Source organism: Syngnathus acus, chromosome 10, assembly GCF_901709675.1.
Source record: "Syngnathus acus chromosome 10, fSynAcu1.2, whole genome shotgun sequence".
Classification (NCBI taxonomy): Eukaryota; Metazoa; Chordata; class Actinopteri; order Syngnathiformes; family Syngnathidae; genus Syngnathus; species Syngnathus acus.
Window position 1 is genome coordinate 2,548,163 of NC_051095.1, and position 16,093 is coordinate 2,564,255.

Consider the following 16,093-nt stretch of genomic DNA (forward strand, 5'->3'; position numbering starts at 1 on the left):
AAAAAGTCATTCAAAGCTATAGTTTCGTTTGAATTCTGGGTTTCATTTAAGCCAACCCACCTGTTAGCTCCTGTTATTGTTCTTCAACCCTCAAAGCCATGCAAGAATTGCAAGCCTTTCACATCAGTGAGACTTTTCAGAGTTCATTCAACTCAGACGCATCACCTCATCCTCAAGTTCCATCTCACTCGTGCACTTTCTTTGTTCCACCTCGTCTTGTTCGCAGTGAGCAGTGCTGATAAACCAATTCCACAGCCGCTGCCCTTTTGACCAATGAAAGCCAAAGCTCCCATAAGGTCAGCAAATGAGCTGATTGAGTCGTTTGCTCTCACTTGTCTCCGCTCTTCCCTCCTCCGCTTGTATTTTCTGGCATTAAGCGGCAACAATGGAGCCAATTAGGGCCCGAGAGCCCGATAAGTGCAAAGCGGGCGGCGCAGGTGGAGGCGGTAAGCCGGAGGTGATGTTAATATCACGGGCAGCCTCAAGTTATTGCGCTGCAGCACTAGTCGGCAGGAAGAAGAAAAAAAGATGGCACCGCTTCACCTTTTGCATTTGATCATGACCATTTATGAATGACTCATTTTGCTCAATAAGAGTGTCTTGTTAATCAAATGCACCCAAAAAATGGGGTATGCTTCCTGCAGCTGCTAAGACTTTAAGACTAAAGATTAGCGCTTCAATCCCACTGCTCTGACATCGGTGAGCGAAGATGTTGCAAGGGAAGAAATGGCACCCAAACGTTTTTCAAATCCCCTGCTGGGTCCTCATCACAACTGCAGTCTGCATGCAAGTGGTGCCGAATAAGCTACACACTTTCCACACATATTCAAGTTACACACTTTCCACACGTATTCAAGTCACTGTGACGTCTATTTTACGGCCCGGCATTCCTCCATGCTCTCGGGTGTTTGTGTGGAATGTCGCCGTGTAGTTCTGTGCGGCAGTGGCAACACACCAATCGGGCTGCTGAGCGAGACTAGTGGACTATTCTGCTCGAATTCAACCCGCAATTTATTCCCACGATCACTAATGCGGCGGTTTCAAGTCGCTAGATTGTCGTTTACTCCTAAAAGTCCATCTGGAAGTAAAAATAAATAAATAAATAAATCGCCTCTTACCTTTAGAAGAAGATAGTTCCCATGCCCTTCGTGTGCAGCCGGAACATTGATACCAACTGTGGAGTGAGCAGGGACATTCGCTCCTCCCCAAAGAAAAAGACAAAAAAATGACGATCTTTTAGCTAAAGGCGCTTGAAATTAAACTTATCAGAAGTGCCTGCAGCGTGTGGTTAGAAATGGCCAAAGCAATATATATAGTATATATATATATATATATATATATTATATTATTTTTTTATCGCATGTTGTCGTTTGGTGCAAAAAGGAGCGATCACACGAGGATGCGTGTCAGCCGTTGCAGTCATCTAGTCAGCGTGCCAACTCCTCTCCTCCAGCTGTGTGGTGTGCGTGTGCGCGCGTACGTGCGTGTGTGTGTGCAGCTCGCATTGCAGCTCCGCGGTCCCGCCTCTTGGCGGCGTCACGTCAATACCCCGCGCCAAGCGGCCGCTGCGTGCTTGTGAGTCACGTGCAGCCCGTCCAACTCATCAAACGAATCAATAACATGTTTAAAAGCCGTAACAAAAAACCTTTTAGTCGCAATGCGGGTTGACTTCTTTTTCAAACGCTACTAATATAATAATTGTCATATTTCTGATTTTCGTGAACGTAGCATACCAAAGTCCACCTTTATCACAAAGTGAAAGTGAAAGTGAAAGACGACTTGAAAACGTAGCTGGCAAAGTAAGCGTGGTGTGACGTTGACTATTGAAAAAATGATATTGTACAAGGCAAAGTATTTTCTTGATCACAAATGTTGATGCCTTCAGTGTGAATCTACAATTTCCATAGTTGTTAAAAAAAAGAAAACTCGGAACACGCGCACGCACGCACACAGGCACACACACACACACACACACACACACACACACACACACACACACACGTCCTGTTCTGAAAAAATGCAAATTCCATCCATCCATCCATCCATCCATCCATCCATCATCCATCCATCCATCCATCCATCCATCCATCTTGTTCTGCTTATCCGGGCTTGGGTCGCAGGGGCAGCAGCTTTAGGAGGGACTCCCAGCCTTCCCTCTCCCCAGCCACTTCATCCATCTCATTCCAGGGGATCCCAAGACGTTCCCAGGCCAGCTGAGAGACATAGTCTCTCCAGCGCGTCCTGGGTCGTCCACAGGGTCTCCTACCGGTGGAACATGCCCGGAACACCTCTCCAGGGAGGCGTCCAGGAGGCATCCTGGTGAGATGCCCGAGCCACCTCATCTGGCTCCTCTCAACGTGGAGGAGCAGCGGCTCTACTCCGAGTCTCTCCCGGATGACCAAGTTTCTCACCTTATCTCTAAGGGAGAGCCTGCGGAGGGAACTCATTTCGGCCGGCTGTATTCGGGATCTCGCTCTTTCGGTCACGACCCATAGCTCGTGACCATAGGTGAGGGTAGGAGCGTAGATGGAGCGGTAAATTGAGAGCTTTGCTTTTGGCTCAGCTCTCGATCTCGCGCTCCATACTGCCCTCACTCGTGAACAAGACCCCAAGATACTTAAACTCCTCCGCATTCCTGATTCCACCCTTTTCCGACCGAGGACCATGGACTCGGATTCGGACGTGCTGACCCTCATCCCGACCGCTTCACACTCGGCTGCGAACGGTTCCAGTGAAAGCTGAAGATCACGGCTTGAAGAAGCCAACAGCACTACGTCGTCTGCAAAGAGCAGGGACGCGATGCTGAGGTCCCCAAACCGGACACCCTCAACGCCTCGGCCGCGCCTAGAAATTCTGTCCGTAAACATGACGAACAGAATCGGTGACAAAGGGCGGAGATTTACAATGGATTATATATGATTGAATTTCAGCATTGGGGAGGTTGGCAAACGTTTTGTTTGGACGCTCCGGAAGGTGCATGGTCAACGCGATTGGGTGAATTTGATGGCGCAATTGTTTTCTTCTTCTACTTACTCAATTTATTATGTGATTGACCATGGATTATGTCTTTGAACTTTAGCATTGGGGAGGTTGGCAAACGTTTTGTTTGGACGCTCCGGGAGGTGCATGGTCAACGCGATTGGGTGAATTTGATGGGGCAACTTTTTGTTTCTTCTACTTACTCGATTTATTATATGATTTACAACTGATCATAATATTAATTAAAATTCATTAATAATTATAAAAATTAATAATTAAAACATTAATATTCTATGATTGAACTTTAGCATTGGAGATGTTGGCAAACGTTTTGTTTGGACGCTCTGGAAGGTGGTCAAGGCGACTGGGTGAATTTGATGGGGCAACTTTGCATTTGCTTTCATCGCATTGGAAGCGGTTGGCGCCGCCATCTGGTAGGACAATGCACTGCGGCACAACGTCACACAATAGATTGAGACGACGAGCAGAGCTCGAATGGCCCCCGCGATGGGTGAAACTCTCTTGCGTGCACTTTTCAATCAAATGGAGGGGACTTTTTCTCTTTGTGGCCAAAAGACAGGTGGGATTTTCATCGACCCTTTCTTGCATGCACTTCTCAATCAAATTGAAGAGACTTTTTTTTTCTTTTTTGCCAAACGACAGGTGGGATTTTTCTATCGACGTATGTTTCAGCCACTCACACCGTTTCAGAGGTCAAGACTTGGTGTGGGTTGAGAAGCTTGCGGAAGGCGCACAGAAGCTCTTGGCCCTTTTGGCCGCCGCTCGTGGCGTTGACAAACACCAGCAGGGGGCGCACGTCCTCACTCAGCTGGCTGAGCTGCAGTGGCACTTCAACAGCATCCCATAAGTGACGTTTTGTTGCATACTGGTATTGGCCTTTGTTTTTTTTGTTGTTCAATTAAAACTGGCACTGCTCTGGTCTGCCCAACGCATTGCCCCGCCCACACCCCCAAACGATTGGCTATTCTATTTTTTTTCTTCTTTTTTTTGCGCATCTTAAACACAGTGGCAGTAAACGTAAAAACATCTTTTTATCATTACGATCAATCAATCAAGAGCAAATAATAAATTCTCAAAATAAACGTTGGCTCCATCCCTGACTTCAATGCTCACAAATTACACATCGCGAGATTGATCGGTTATCAAAATAATGGTCGTCTCCGTGCCTGACGTCAAGGTTCTCACCGGACCGACACGGCTCAGGTGTCGTGTCGCTGTAATTCCCGTTTTGGCCACTAGAGGTCCCCCACTAGACTCAAAATTAGTGATGAGATCAGATCTGTTGTCAAAAAGAAATTAGGAATTTAAATTTAAATTGGAGCAAAAACTAATATGGTTGAAGATATTGTGATTTACCACCCGCTTAAAAAAACAAAACTGGAATTTAATTTTAAATTGGAGCAAAAACTAATATGGTTGAAGATATTGTGATTTATCACCCGCTTAAAAAAAACAATTGAAACTGGAATCTAAATTTAAATTGGAGCAAAAACGAATATGGTTGACGATATTGTGATTTACCCCCCGCCTAAAAAAACAATTAAAACTGATAAAATACATCTTAAAAGTATATAAAATAAATAAAATATGTCATTATAAAACAAAAATGACAGAAAAAACAAAACAAATACAAATATAGAGGGACACAACTGGAGAAAAAAAAAAGGCTGCACGGGTTCAAATTGATTGTGTGTTTTGTTTGAACAATTGAACCTCTCTCCCTGAAGTTCTTGAAAATTCAATCGGTGCAAACGTACTCACTGCTAAAAACTTGTTAGGCCCTTTTTGTGCGAAGCAATGCTGGCTGCGTGTGTTTCATTGCAGGTCACCACGGCTGACAGATGGGGAACGCTAGCGGCAGGCACCGTCTTCCTCTTAAAGTGTCCAGTCACTCAAACGTGACATCTTGTTCTCCAGCCTCGCTGTCATCAACACCCACACCAATTTGCGACACCTGTTTGCCATTGACCTTCTGACCTTTTGTGGCAGGGCTGAAATGCAGTGGTATCTTTCTTATTGTTGCTGTGAGTTCCTTTTAAAGGCCAATAAAGGACTTTGCAATTAAGCAGCAGGTGAGCTGGGCACTCCTCATTCCATTCTGGCACAAAAAGAAGAAAAAAAAAAAAATTCTAATCTATTCAGGAAACGTCTGTTCCCAAATTGATACTTGTTTTGTGCCAGGTGGCAATGTAGCTTTGGTATTTGCTTGTTGCCAACTGATGCCATCTTGCAGGTGCCACGTAAAAGTGAGCCGGGCCGTCGTTTCGGTGTTCCCGTGAATGAGTGAGTGGATGTCATTGAAAATAACAATTGTGGATTCACAGAGAGTAAAATTTCTAATGGAGGAAGGTTCAGGACGGGGCTGGCCTGGCGCGACACCTTTTGATAACCTTGAATGAGACCAAGACAACATGAGAGTGCTGGAAATAGAAACATTTGTTACCAGCAGCATCCTGTCAGAAATATGTCTGGAACAAATTTAGGTTCCAAGAAAAGGGAGATAAGAAAACGAAACCTAACTCACACTCACGTACACACACGTGCACGTACACACACGTGCACATACACACACAGTCAGTCACTTAGGTGCTCTCGTGAATGAGTGAGCGTATGTCACTGAAAAAGACAATGGTGGAATCACAGAGAGTAAAATTCCAATTGATGAAGATTCAGGACAGCAAGGAAACGGTGCACCACTGAATGACTTTAAATGTAACTAAGACGGCCTGAGCATCATTTACTGGAAAGGGGACCAGAAAGCGAAACCTAACTCACAGGCAAACCGATACATATTAAGGAAACGTTTGCTCCCAAATTGATACTTGTCTTGCGCCTGGTGGCAAAGTACCATATTGGCCCGAATATAAGTCCGTGTGTCAAAGTCAAAGGTCAAAGTCAAAGTCTGCTTTATTGTCAATTTCTTCACATGCCAGGACACACAAAGAAATTGAAATTACAATCCCAATCCCACGGTGACAAGACATAGTACACAATACACATACAAGTAAACAACACAAAAAAAAAAAAAACAAGAAGGCACAAACAAGGAATAAATAAGAGTGATGAATGAATAATAAATCCATTTTTTTGGGGGGATCCTGAGACAGCCCCAATAGCACGCTGGCTAATCGGGAGAGACGATGGCCGTTCCCACGTGGGGCCGGTGGGGGCCATCATTTGATCGGCTAGAAATGAATGAAATTTTAATCTAGCTTTTAATTCAATGCATTTTCAACTCCACCCGATTCGGAACTACAACACCCATTTTGCATTGCAATTCTCTTCCCGGTGTCTCAAGTTGGGCGATACCACCCAGGCTGTGATGTACCGAAGTCAAATTCCTTGTTTGGCACGCTCAAACGTGGCGAATAGAAAATCTTGAACATAAAACATAATTCAACTGCTACAGTAGCCTATTTGTTCTATATTTTAATGATGTATCATCTTTTATTTTCTGTTATAGTCACCCTTGGTCAGCGCTTAAATATAGTGGAGTCAAGTGACGCGGCGGTATTCCACTATTCTGTGCGCCTGCCATTGGGCCGGTTGGATTTGAAACTCCCGGGCTGGAAAATGGTCCCAGCACGCCACTGGCCACCCCAACCCCTTGGCTAAAAACCGCCGGTGCCTTTTAGGAAGCCATCCTTCCTGCTACGTGACAACCTGCTCATTTGCCTTTTTTCGCAAGCAACCGCCCCTGATGTGATGAGAAAATGTCGGCTGATTGAGTGAGCCAATGTTTTGATCTTTCAGTCAGTCGACGTTGTCATGAGCTGATTCCACTCTGACTGATGTCGAGTAAAAAAAAAAAAAATAAATAAATACTTTTACACATGACTTGGCTTCACTTTAAAACGTAGGTTGAGGTGACCCCAAAGGTTGTCCCCCTTTCTTGCTTGCGTCCCCCCTTTCCCATAGCGAATAAAATCAGTGGTGTCCAAAGTCTGGACAAAGGTGGCCGAAATGATATCGCGTTCCATCGCTCAAAGACGCGCACACGTACAGAGCGTCTCCGCGGGAACGCGCTCTACCAACGGTGCGTTACTCGCGAAGGTGGGGGCCGAGCAGCAGCCGCAGCAGCAGCAGCCGAGCGAGTGAGCGAGCGCCTGTCGAGCGGGCGGCTGTCCTTGTTTCGAGCGGAACGAGTGCGTGCACCACACCGAGATTTCTGCGTTCAATAGCCTCGAGGCCATGATGACCCCGCCGGCCGCGCGCCTGGCGCTGGTTCTCCTGTCTTGCGTTGTATGGATGTTGTACAGCTGCGCAGACGGTGAGTACATCGACCAAAATGTACAACTTAATGACAACTTTGGAAGAACGCGTGTGGTTCGGATGGCAGTGCGGATCCGCCGCCGGGTTCAAAATTGGACCGACTTAGGAAGCTGGGTGAATTGGTCTCAACTATGGGGCGTTTTGGCATTTGAGGAGTTTTTGGACTGTTCTGCGCAAAAGAGTTTGGCTTGATTTTCAACCCAAATTCAGTCCACTTTTTGGACCCAAATGGAGTTCTTTTCAAATGGATGTAACAGCGCTTGCTCTTGTGCACGTAATCTTTGTGTTGTGAGTGCAAAGAGTCTTTTTTACCTGTTTTTATGCCTCTTTAACAAGCTGACATTGATTGCGAGACGCAATGGCACATTCCAACCCCACTCCCCCCTCCCTCGCCCAAATGCGCACGGCAACTCGAGAGAAAGAAGTTTGCGAGGAAACGAATCTTAGAATGATTCCGGAACTGAAGTGACAGAGCAGAAGAAAATGATTGTAATGGTTAAATATGAACATGCGAGAACCCCAATATCACAGGGAGGATGATATACAGCAAGTCCTCAATAATAGACATGTATCAAATATGTTTGGGGAGTAAAAGAGCCCCAGTGAGGACAAAACGGTGTATCACTTTGTTGGAAAGGCAAACTCCGTTTTCTCCTCACATACTGTCTCGGAAATAAGCAAAGGTTGTACTTAAGAGTAATGACGATGTCCGTCCGGTCTGCAACAAAAGTCGTTTAGTCAATGTGGCGCTAAGCACAAGTGATCAAATAATCATTTGAATAGTGATGGAGTGTATCCAGAGCCCTCCCTGCTCTCTTTTTACCACCAAACAATGTTTCATATCGAATAGGACATGCAACCGACACAATTAGAGGAGCGAATATATCATTTGATCCACTTTGACGTTAACGTGGCACTTGTTTGTCCATCCCTCCAAACAAAATCAACCAAAACGTCATACGGGCTACTGTCTACGTATATAGCGACGTGCACACGCGTAAGTTAGCAACACAACTGCACCACTATTGGCTTTAATATTTGCAACCACACATTGCGTTTTTTCTTACCCCAAAAAAGGGGCAAATACGTTGCACTGGAGCGTGTGTGGGCGGTGGGGCAAAGGAAGTGATAGTCACGAAGATTTGTTACAAGAGGCGTGAAATTCCAACACGTCTTCCTTTGCATAGATTTACCAAAAGATACTTTGACATTGATGAAAATAAAAAGAAAAAGCTGGAAGTGGAATCTGTTGACTTCTAGCGCCATCCTGTGGGCAGGAGTTGAGTTAAAAAAACAAAAAACTTTTTTTCTCCCCGAGAGGCGGCAGAATGACAGAAGTGGACTGTATTTCTTCCCTTTTTTAGACATGTGCAACAGTCCTTGAAATCATTCAGCTTCTTGAAACTGTTATCTCGTGACGAAAATGTGTCTTGTTGATTTTTTGGGTGAATACATTATTTTAGTTTGTTTATTTCATGTTATTGTCAGCCATGCAGGTGACGCAATTTGAAAACAACTCATTTTGACTTCATTCTTGTCTGTTTGCTGAATTTCTCCTCTTCACCAAATGCTGAAAAATGACCAAGGCAACTTTGCTGTTTCATCAGGATCAATCAAGGCATGTGACAACGGATGGACTCTTCACGGCTCCCACTGCTACAAGAAGGACGGGACAACCAACGGTTGGCAGGGGGCTCGTTACGACTGCGCCTTAGAGGGCGGCGACCTTGTTTCCATCACCGACGAGACCGTGGAAGACTTTGTGAAGAGGCAAATGGGCGACAAGGCGTTCTGGATCGGACTCTCCAATCTGGTAAGACCAAAGTGCTGTTGGCTCGCCCTTGGTACGCCATTGACAACCGGGATTGGTTTCGGCAGAACTGCGATGAGGATTGGTGTGAATTTTTGGAAGCAAAGGAGCTGACTTGGTCCAACAGCAGTATGACGCCGGACTACACCAACTGGGACACGCGTCAAAAGGGAAGGTAAGAAGGTCACCTCTTTGCGTTCTGTGTCCGGCAAGATGCACAGGAACATTTTGGAACCCTTTCCAAAAATGTGTGAGCAGGTTCAAAAACAGCTTTTGTTTTCTTTTGATCCGAAAAGAGGCGAATCAACTCCAAATTGGCTCGTTGTGTGTCTCGATTTCCCCACTTTTCCGCGACAGCTCCAACGTTGCTTCCTGCGCCTATGTCAACCAAGGAGTGCCCACCTTCAATCAGCCTGGCAAGTGGAGACATGGATCGTGCGGATCCTCCTTGGCGTACATGTGCGAGCGGCCGCTCGACGGTAAGTCTGAACCCCCGTTGTAATGTTGACGCTGAAAGAAGCAAAGCACAACTACGTCGTCTTTCTGCAGCCTGCTCGAATGGACGTACCTGTTCCCACAAAGAATCTGCTTCCGTTTACTATCAACTGGAGAGTAAGTGGCAGCGCGCTTCTTTTCACACCGCACCATCTTTTTGTGCTTTTCTAACGAGGTTCTTTTGGGTTTCAGCTTCCTTCTGCGACTCTGGCCACTTCCTGTACAAGGACTCTTGTTACCATTTTGGGGAGACACGTGCAACCTGGCAAGCGGCTGAGGATTTCTGCAAGAACAAGGGAGGTCACCTGGCCAGCGTCCACTCATACGTTGACGGAGAATTTTTGGCTGGTGAGCGAGCGCCAAGGCAAAATGAGCAGGCCAGCAATCGACCCGCAATGTTTCACAACAAGTCTTTGTTCTGCTCTCCTCAAGCTCACGAGGGAGCTTATTGGAGTTGGCTGGGACTCAGGAGGAACAATGGCAAATTGGAGTGGAGCGACGGATCATCCACAGTAAGTGACAAGTGTGCAACAGATCGAGGTCCAAAAAAGAGGGCAAAAGTTAAAAAGTGTCATTTGAGCAGAACAAAGTTGTGCTGAATTAGGAGGACAAATCTGACAAGAATGCTCTCCCTGTCAAATGGTTTGATTTGAATTTGACTTGCCTTGAGTCATGTTACAAGACAAACGGGTTTTTTTCATTTTATGACGATTCAAATGATCATTTAGAAGGAAAAAACAATCAAGTGATCAGTAGAATCAAAGTGCACCTTTCATTTTCCAGGGAAGCATTTGTTGATTGAAAAGTGTCAGTCTGAATATGGCAACAATTCTGATTGTTAGAAAGCGGTTATGAAAATGAATTGGAGAGATTTAAATCAATAAAGTGACTTTGAAGGAATTTGCTGGAAAGCCATCTGAGCAGCTGCAACACCTAACACGCTCAAGTCACGCCCACCGCTGTGTCCTCCCTCCGCAGAATGATGTCCCGTTGTATCCAGAAGGCAAAGAGAACGACTGCGCCCAATTGCTTTCCAATGGTCAAGTTCACATGTATTCTTGCAGTGAGAATCAACAACCCATCTGTCAAAAAGGTCAGAAAGTCGCGACCTCTCATTTGCCCTTTGTCTTCTGGTCGCTCTCTCATTTTTGATCCTCTCACGTCCTTACAGGCAAGGCCAGAAATTTCTTCGAGTTTCGTCTGGCGCCGACATCAGAATCAGGTGGGAGTCCTACGCAGGGCCGCATTTTGCTAAGGGTAATATGGGCGACCGCTCAGGGCGCCATACACGTGGCGAGAGCACTCTCAAAAATAAAAGAAATCTCTTCCATAGCTGACTCACTTCCATCTCAAATCCGTTCAATGGGCACTGGGGCGCCCTTATTGTCGCGTGATGTCAATTTGCTGCTGAGAGTGGTGTCGTGTCGTGTCGTGGTTCTTTCGTTGGTTCTTCGTGCGTGCGTGTCAGAAGAGCAGCCCTCTCTCTCCTCCCGCCTGCCTGCTCCAAGCAGGCAAGGGGGGGGGACAGCAGAGGCCGGGGAGGAAACGCAAAGGGAGGGTGGCGGGGGCGATTCCAAAGCCACACAACTGCTTCCAAATGAATTGCCTTTCACTCATCCAAACAATACTACCTATCCACATGTAATCAATTTGGTCATGTGAACATTTGACACACAAAAAGAAAAAAACAAATGCAAAAAAAAAACGGACAGTGCACGCACTGCGTTATGGCCGCATTACTGTTTGCGATAAAAGCGTGTCAGACAGAAGTGGACTGAATTTCCTCCGTCCTTTGACATGTCCTTGAAATTATTCAGCATCTTGAAAACGGTTGATGACGATGGTGAGAAGAAAAAAAAAAAAGTGCCTTGTCGATTTTTTGTGGATCGATGATTTCAGACTCAGAATTGGCTTTATTGACCAACTTTGTGCACGGCCAACAGGCAATTTGACTCCGGCTGATCTCAGCCTCTGCCCAACGCTTAAGTTCCACTTGATTGATCTCATATTGTCAGTCATGCAGGTGACGCAATTTGGCAACAACTGAATTCGGCCGACTTCCTTCTTGTCCGTTTGCTCAATTTGTGTTTTTCCCCAAACGCTGACAAATGACCAAGGCAACTTTGCTCTTTCATCAGAACCAATCATTCCTGAGCCAACATGTAACGCAAAAGTCGGATGGACTCTTCACGGCTCCCACTGCTACAAGACGATGGCGCCAACCAACGGTTGGCTGGGCGCTCGTTACGACTGCCTCTGGGAGGGCGGCGACCTTGTTTCCATCACCTCCAAGGACGAGGAAGACTTTGTGAAGAGGCAAATGGGCGACAAGCCCTTCTGGATCGGACTCTCCAATCTGGTAAGACCAAAGTGCTGTTGGCTCGCCATTGCTACGCCATTGACAACCGGGATTGGTTTCGGCAGAAGTGCGACGAGGACTGGTGTTGGTTTTTTGAAGCGGGAGCAAAGGAGTTGACTTGGTCCAACACCAGTATGACGCCGGACTACACCAACTGGGACCCGCGTCAAGACGGACGGTAAGAAGGTCACCTCTTTGCATTCGGTGTCAGGAGAGATGCACAGGAACACTTGGAACCCCTTTCCAAAAGTGTGTGAGCAGGTTCAAAACCAGCTTTTTTCTTTTTATCCGAAAAGAGGAGAATCGACTCCAATTTGGCTTGTCGTGTGTCTCATTTTCCCCCACTTTTCCCCGACAGCTCCAACGTTGCTTCCTGCGCCTACGTCAACCAAGGTGTGTACCATCACAGTCAGCCTGGAAAGTGGAGACATGGATCGTGCCAATCCTCCTTGGCATACATGTGCAAGTGGTCGCCCGATGGTGAGTCTGTCTCTTCTTGAGATGTTGACGCTGAAAGGAGGAAAAATTGCAATCACGTCGTCCTCCTGCAGACTGCCCGGACGGATGGCCGTGTTCCTACAAAGACTTGGGTTTCCGTTACAATCGAGTTGAGAGTGAGCGGCAGCGACGCTTCTTCTTTCTAACCACGCAGCCTCGTTGTGGTTGTCTCATGAGTTTCTCTTGGGTTCCAGCTTTTCTGCGACCCTGGCTTGTTCCTGTACAAGGACTCGTGTTACCATTTTGAGGGGACACGTACAAACTGGAAAGCGGCTGAGAATTTGTGCAAAGGCAAGAAAGGTCACCTGGCCAGCGTCCACTCACAGGTTGACGGGCAATTTTTGGCTGGTGAGCGAGCGCCAAGGCAAACTGAGCAGGCCAGCAATCGAGCCGCAATGTTTCACAACAAGTCTTTGTTCTGCTCTCCTCAAGCTCACATGGGACCAGGATATTGGTCTTGGCTGGGACTCAGCCGGAACCATGGCGACTTGGAGTGGTGCGACGGATCAACTACAGTAAGTGACACGTGTGCAACAGATCGAGGTCCAAAAAGTTGTCAATTGGCCAGAATGCAGCCGACATGTTAGAAGGCAAAAGTTAAAAAGTGTGATTTTAGCAGCCTTTGAGCAGAACAAAGTTGTGTTGAATTAGGAGGACAAATCTGACAAGAATGCTCTGCCTGTCAAATGGTTTGATTTGAATCAGACCTGCCTTGAGTGGTGTTCCAAGACAAACCGTTTTTTCCATTTTATGAGGATTCAAATGATCATTTAGATGGAAAAACCAAGGAAGTGATCAGTAGAATCTAAGTGCACCTTTCATTTTCCAGGGAAACATTTGTTCATTGAAAAGTTTCAGTCTGAATATGGCAACAATTCTGACTGTGAGAAAGCGGTTATGAAAATGAATCGGAGAGATTTAAATCAATAAAGTGACTTTGAAGGAATTTGCTGGGAGGCCATCTGAACAACTGCAACACCTAACACGCTCAAGTCCCGTCCGCTGTGTCCTCCCTCCGCAGTATGACGCCCCGTGGTATCTTCCGAAATTTCCATATGCCTGCTCCAAATTGACGACTGCTGCTGAAGTTTACATAGACACTTGCGATACCCTTCGTCCATCCATCTGTCAAAAAGGTCGGAAAGTCACGACCTCTCATTTGCCCTTTGTCTTCTGGGCGCTCTCTCATATTTGACCCTCTCACATCCTTGCAGGCAAGGCCAGAGATTCTCTTCCGCTTCTCCCAGCGCCGACATCGACATCAGGTGGGCGGGCGTCCGACCCTGCAGCCCACGTGCAAAATCCTGTTTGCTCTCAAGTGACCCGAGTCTCGCTTGCAGGCGAGAGCGCAAAGTGCGGCTGGTGGCAGGAAAACCCCGCCAACGACTTCTGCTACCTGATCGACTCCAAGCCCACCAAGACCTGGAAGGAGGCGCGAGACAAGTGCGCCCGCCTCAGCGGCAACCTGCTCGGCATCGCCGACTCGCAGGAACACGCCTTCGTCCAAGGTAGGCTGTTCAATGTGCTTGATGAAAGAATCCATGCGGGAGAAAGTGGAATCGAGGGAGCACCAAAGGAATCGCTTTTTGCCAAGTTTTTTTCATTCCAAAGAAAAGCTTGTGGCCCCCAGCGACAAGGACACGAGCCAGACGTCTCCCGCACTTCGTTACGGTTAAGTGTTTCGCACATGCACCTGTGAGATGTTTCAACCGTGTTTACCTTTGACCCAAAGGTCTTCTGCCAAACGCTTCCTCTTTGTGGTTGGACACCAACGACACCACGGTTGAAGACGGCAGCGAGCAGTCGGCCCAATCCTCACCCAATTCCGTCCAGTTGGCCGCCGCAGGTGGGTGGGTCTAAAACCTGGCCGGAAAATGTCCATTTCCGTGGGGGAGCGCTGAGCATCCGCCGTCTCCTTCCAGGTGACCCCTCCGGCCGACGCTGCAACTCCTTACTCGGTGGCGAGGGCGGCCGGGGAGTCGGCGATTGCGAGAAGAAGCGCGGCTACGTCTGCAAGAGACGAGGTAAGACAGGGTGCTCGGTCCATTCTGCCCAACGCTTGTCATCCTATCGGAGGACCGAAATGGCGATGGTTCGTTTTTTGGTCTGATGCAGGTGACGCAATTGGCTGAAACGGAATAAAAGGCGAGCTCTGCTTGTTTGTCGCAGATCCTCATTTCACCAAATACAAAAAACGTAGCGCTCTTAACGTCAGAATAGTCCCAAAACGTTGGACATGTAACAATGCTAATAAAGATCTATTCTATTCTATCCTATTCTATTCTCAGTCATTCAGACATGTGATAGGACCAAAGGGTGGCGCCGCTTCGGCTCCAACTGCTACAAGAAGATGGAGACCACCAACGGTTGGCTGGGGGCTCGTTACGACTGCGTCTCGGAGGGAGGCGACCTGGTCTCCATCGTCTCGCCTTACGAGGAAATCTTTGTGAAGAAGCAAATGGGCGACAAGCCCTTCTGGATCGGACGCTCCAATCTGGTGAGGCGCACGCAAGCGGCAGTGGCTGGCTACTGGTGGTTAGTTGACTGACAACGGGTTTGGACTCTGCAGAACTGCAGCGAGACCTGGTGTCAGTTTTTCAAGTGGGAGAAACGAAGCTGACTAAGTCCGACACGGCTGTGATGCCGACCTACGCCAATGGTACTCAGGTCAAGACAGAAGGTAAGAAGGTCACCTCTTCGTGTCCGTTCATTGACAGGCGGGCGGGGCACACGGCGAGATGATGGAACCCGTCTGCAAAACCTGAGCGAGGGCACAGGGAAGACGAGCAAGGAGCCTTCACATTGGCCCCTTTGTGTCTCTCGCTTTTCACCGCTTCTCCCCGACAGCGCCGACGTTGCTTCCTGCGCGTACGTCAACCAAGGGGTGCACCTCTCCAGTCGGCCTGGCAAGTGGAGACATGGCTCGTGCGGATCCTCCTTGGCGTACATGTGCAAGCGGTCGCCCGACGGTAAGTCTGATCCCCCGTTGTAATGTCGACGCACGCTCAGAGGAGAAAAACACAATTCTCCTGCAGCCTGCCCGGAGGGACGGCTGTGTTCCTACAAAGACTACGGACTCGGCGTCAGTCGAGTGGAGAGTGAGTGGCAGCGACGCGTCTTCTTTCTTTTCGCACCCGCACCGTGTCGCGTGGTTGTGGTTTTCCAATTGGTTTTTCTTTTGCTTTTCAGCTTCCTTCTGCGACACTGGCGAGTTACTGTACAAGGACTCTTGCTATCACTTTGAGGGAAGGAGCGCACTTGGAAGGAGGCCGAGAAGTTCTGCCAAGACTGGAGAGGTCACTGACCAGCGTCCATCACTGGTGGATGGCCAATTCTTGGCTGGTGAGCTTCGAGACATACTGCCGATGCCAGCTATCGTCCCGCAACGGGTCACCGTGTCTGTCGCGTTTGAATGCCCCTCTTGCGCTCAATTGCTTTTTGTCATTTCCTCCAGCTCACGCGCCATATGTAGGAGGATCGCAATCTTGGGTGGGACTCAGGAAGAACACGGACAGTTTGAGTGGAGCGACGCAACACCTGCAGTAAGCGGAACGGTTTGGAGCCGTCTGCAAAGGTTGTCACTGGCCCAGAATGAAGGTGTCATATCGGAAGGCTCATTTTAGCAGAACAAATTTGGACTGAATTCGAAGGGAAAAAAA

The 16,093-nt window shown here is 47.7% G+C and overlaps 1 protein-coding gene and 2 long non-coding RNA genes across 3 annotated transcripts in view; 2 read left to right on the forward strand and 1 right to left on the reverse strand.

The window, feature by feature from the left end:
* Nucleotides 1–16,093, reverse strand: part of LOC119129646 (C-type mannose receptor 2-like) — a 902,042-nt gene that overhangs the window by 659,290 nt on the left and 226,659 nt on the right. The gene's annotated exons all lie outside the window — the stretch shown is intronic.
* On the forward strand, nt 12,878–13,690 carry LOC119128284. Its single transcript, XR_005098968.1, has 3 exons — nt 12,878–12,949; nt 13,456–13,570; nt 13,649–13,690. It is a non-coding gene; the product is annotated as an uncharacterized LOC119128284 (long non-coding RNA).
* On the forward strand, nt 15,095–15,680 carry LOC119128282. Its single transcript, XR_005098966.1, has 4 exons — nt 15,095–15,114; nt 15,282–15,403; nt 15,470–15,532; nt 15,624–15,680. It is a non-coding gene; the product is annotated as an uncharacterized LOC119128282 (long non-coding RNA).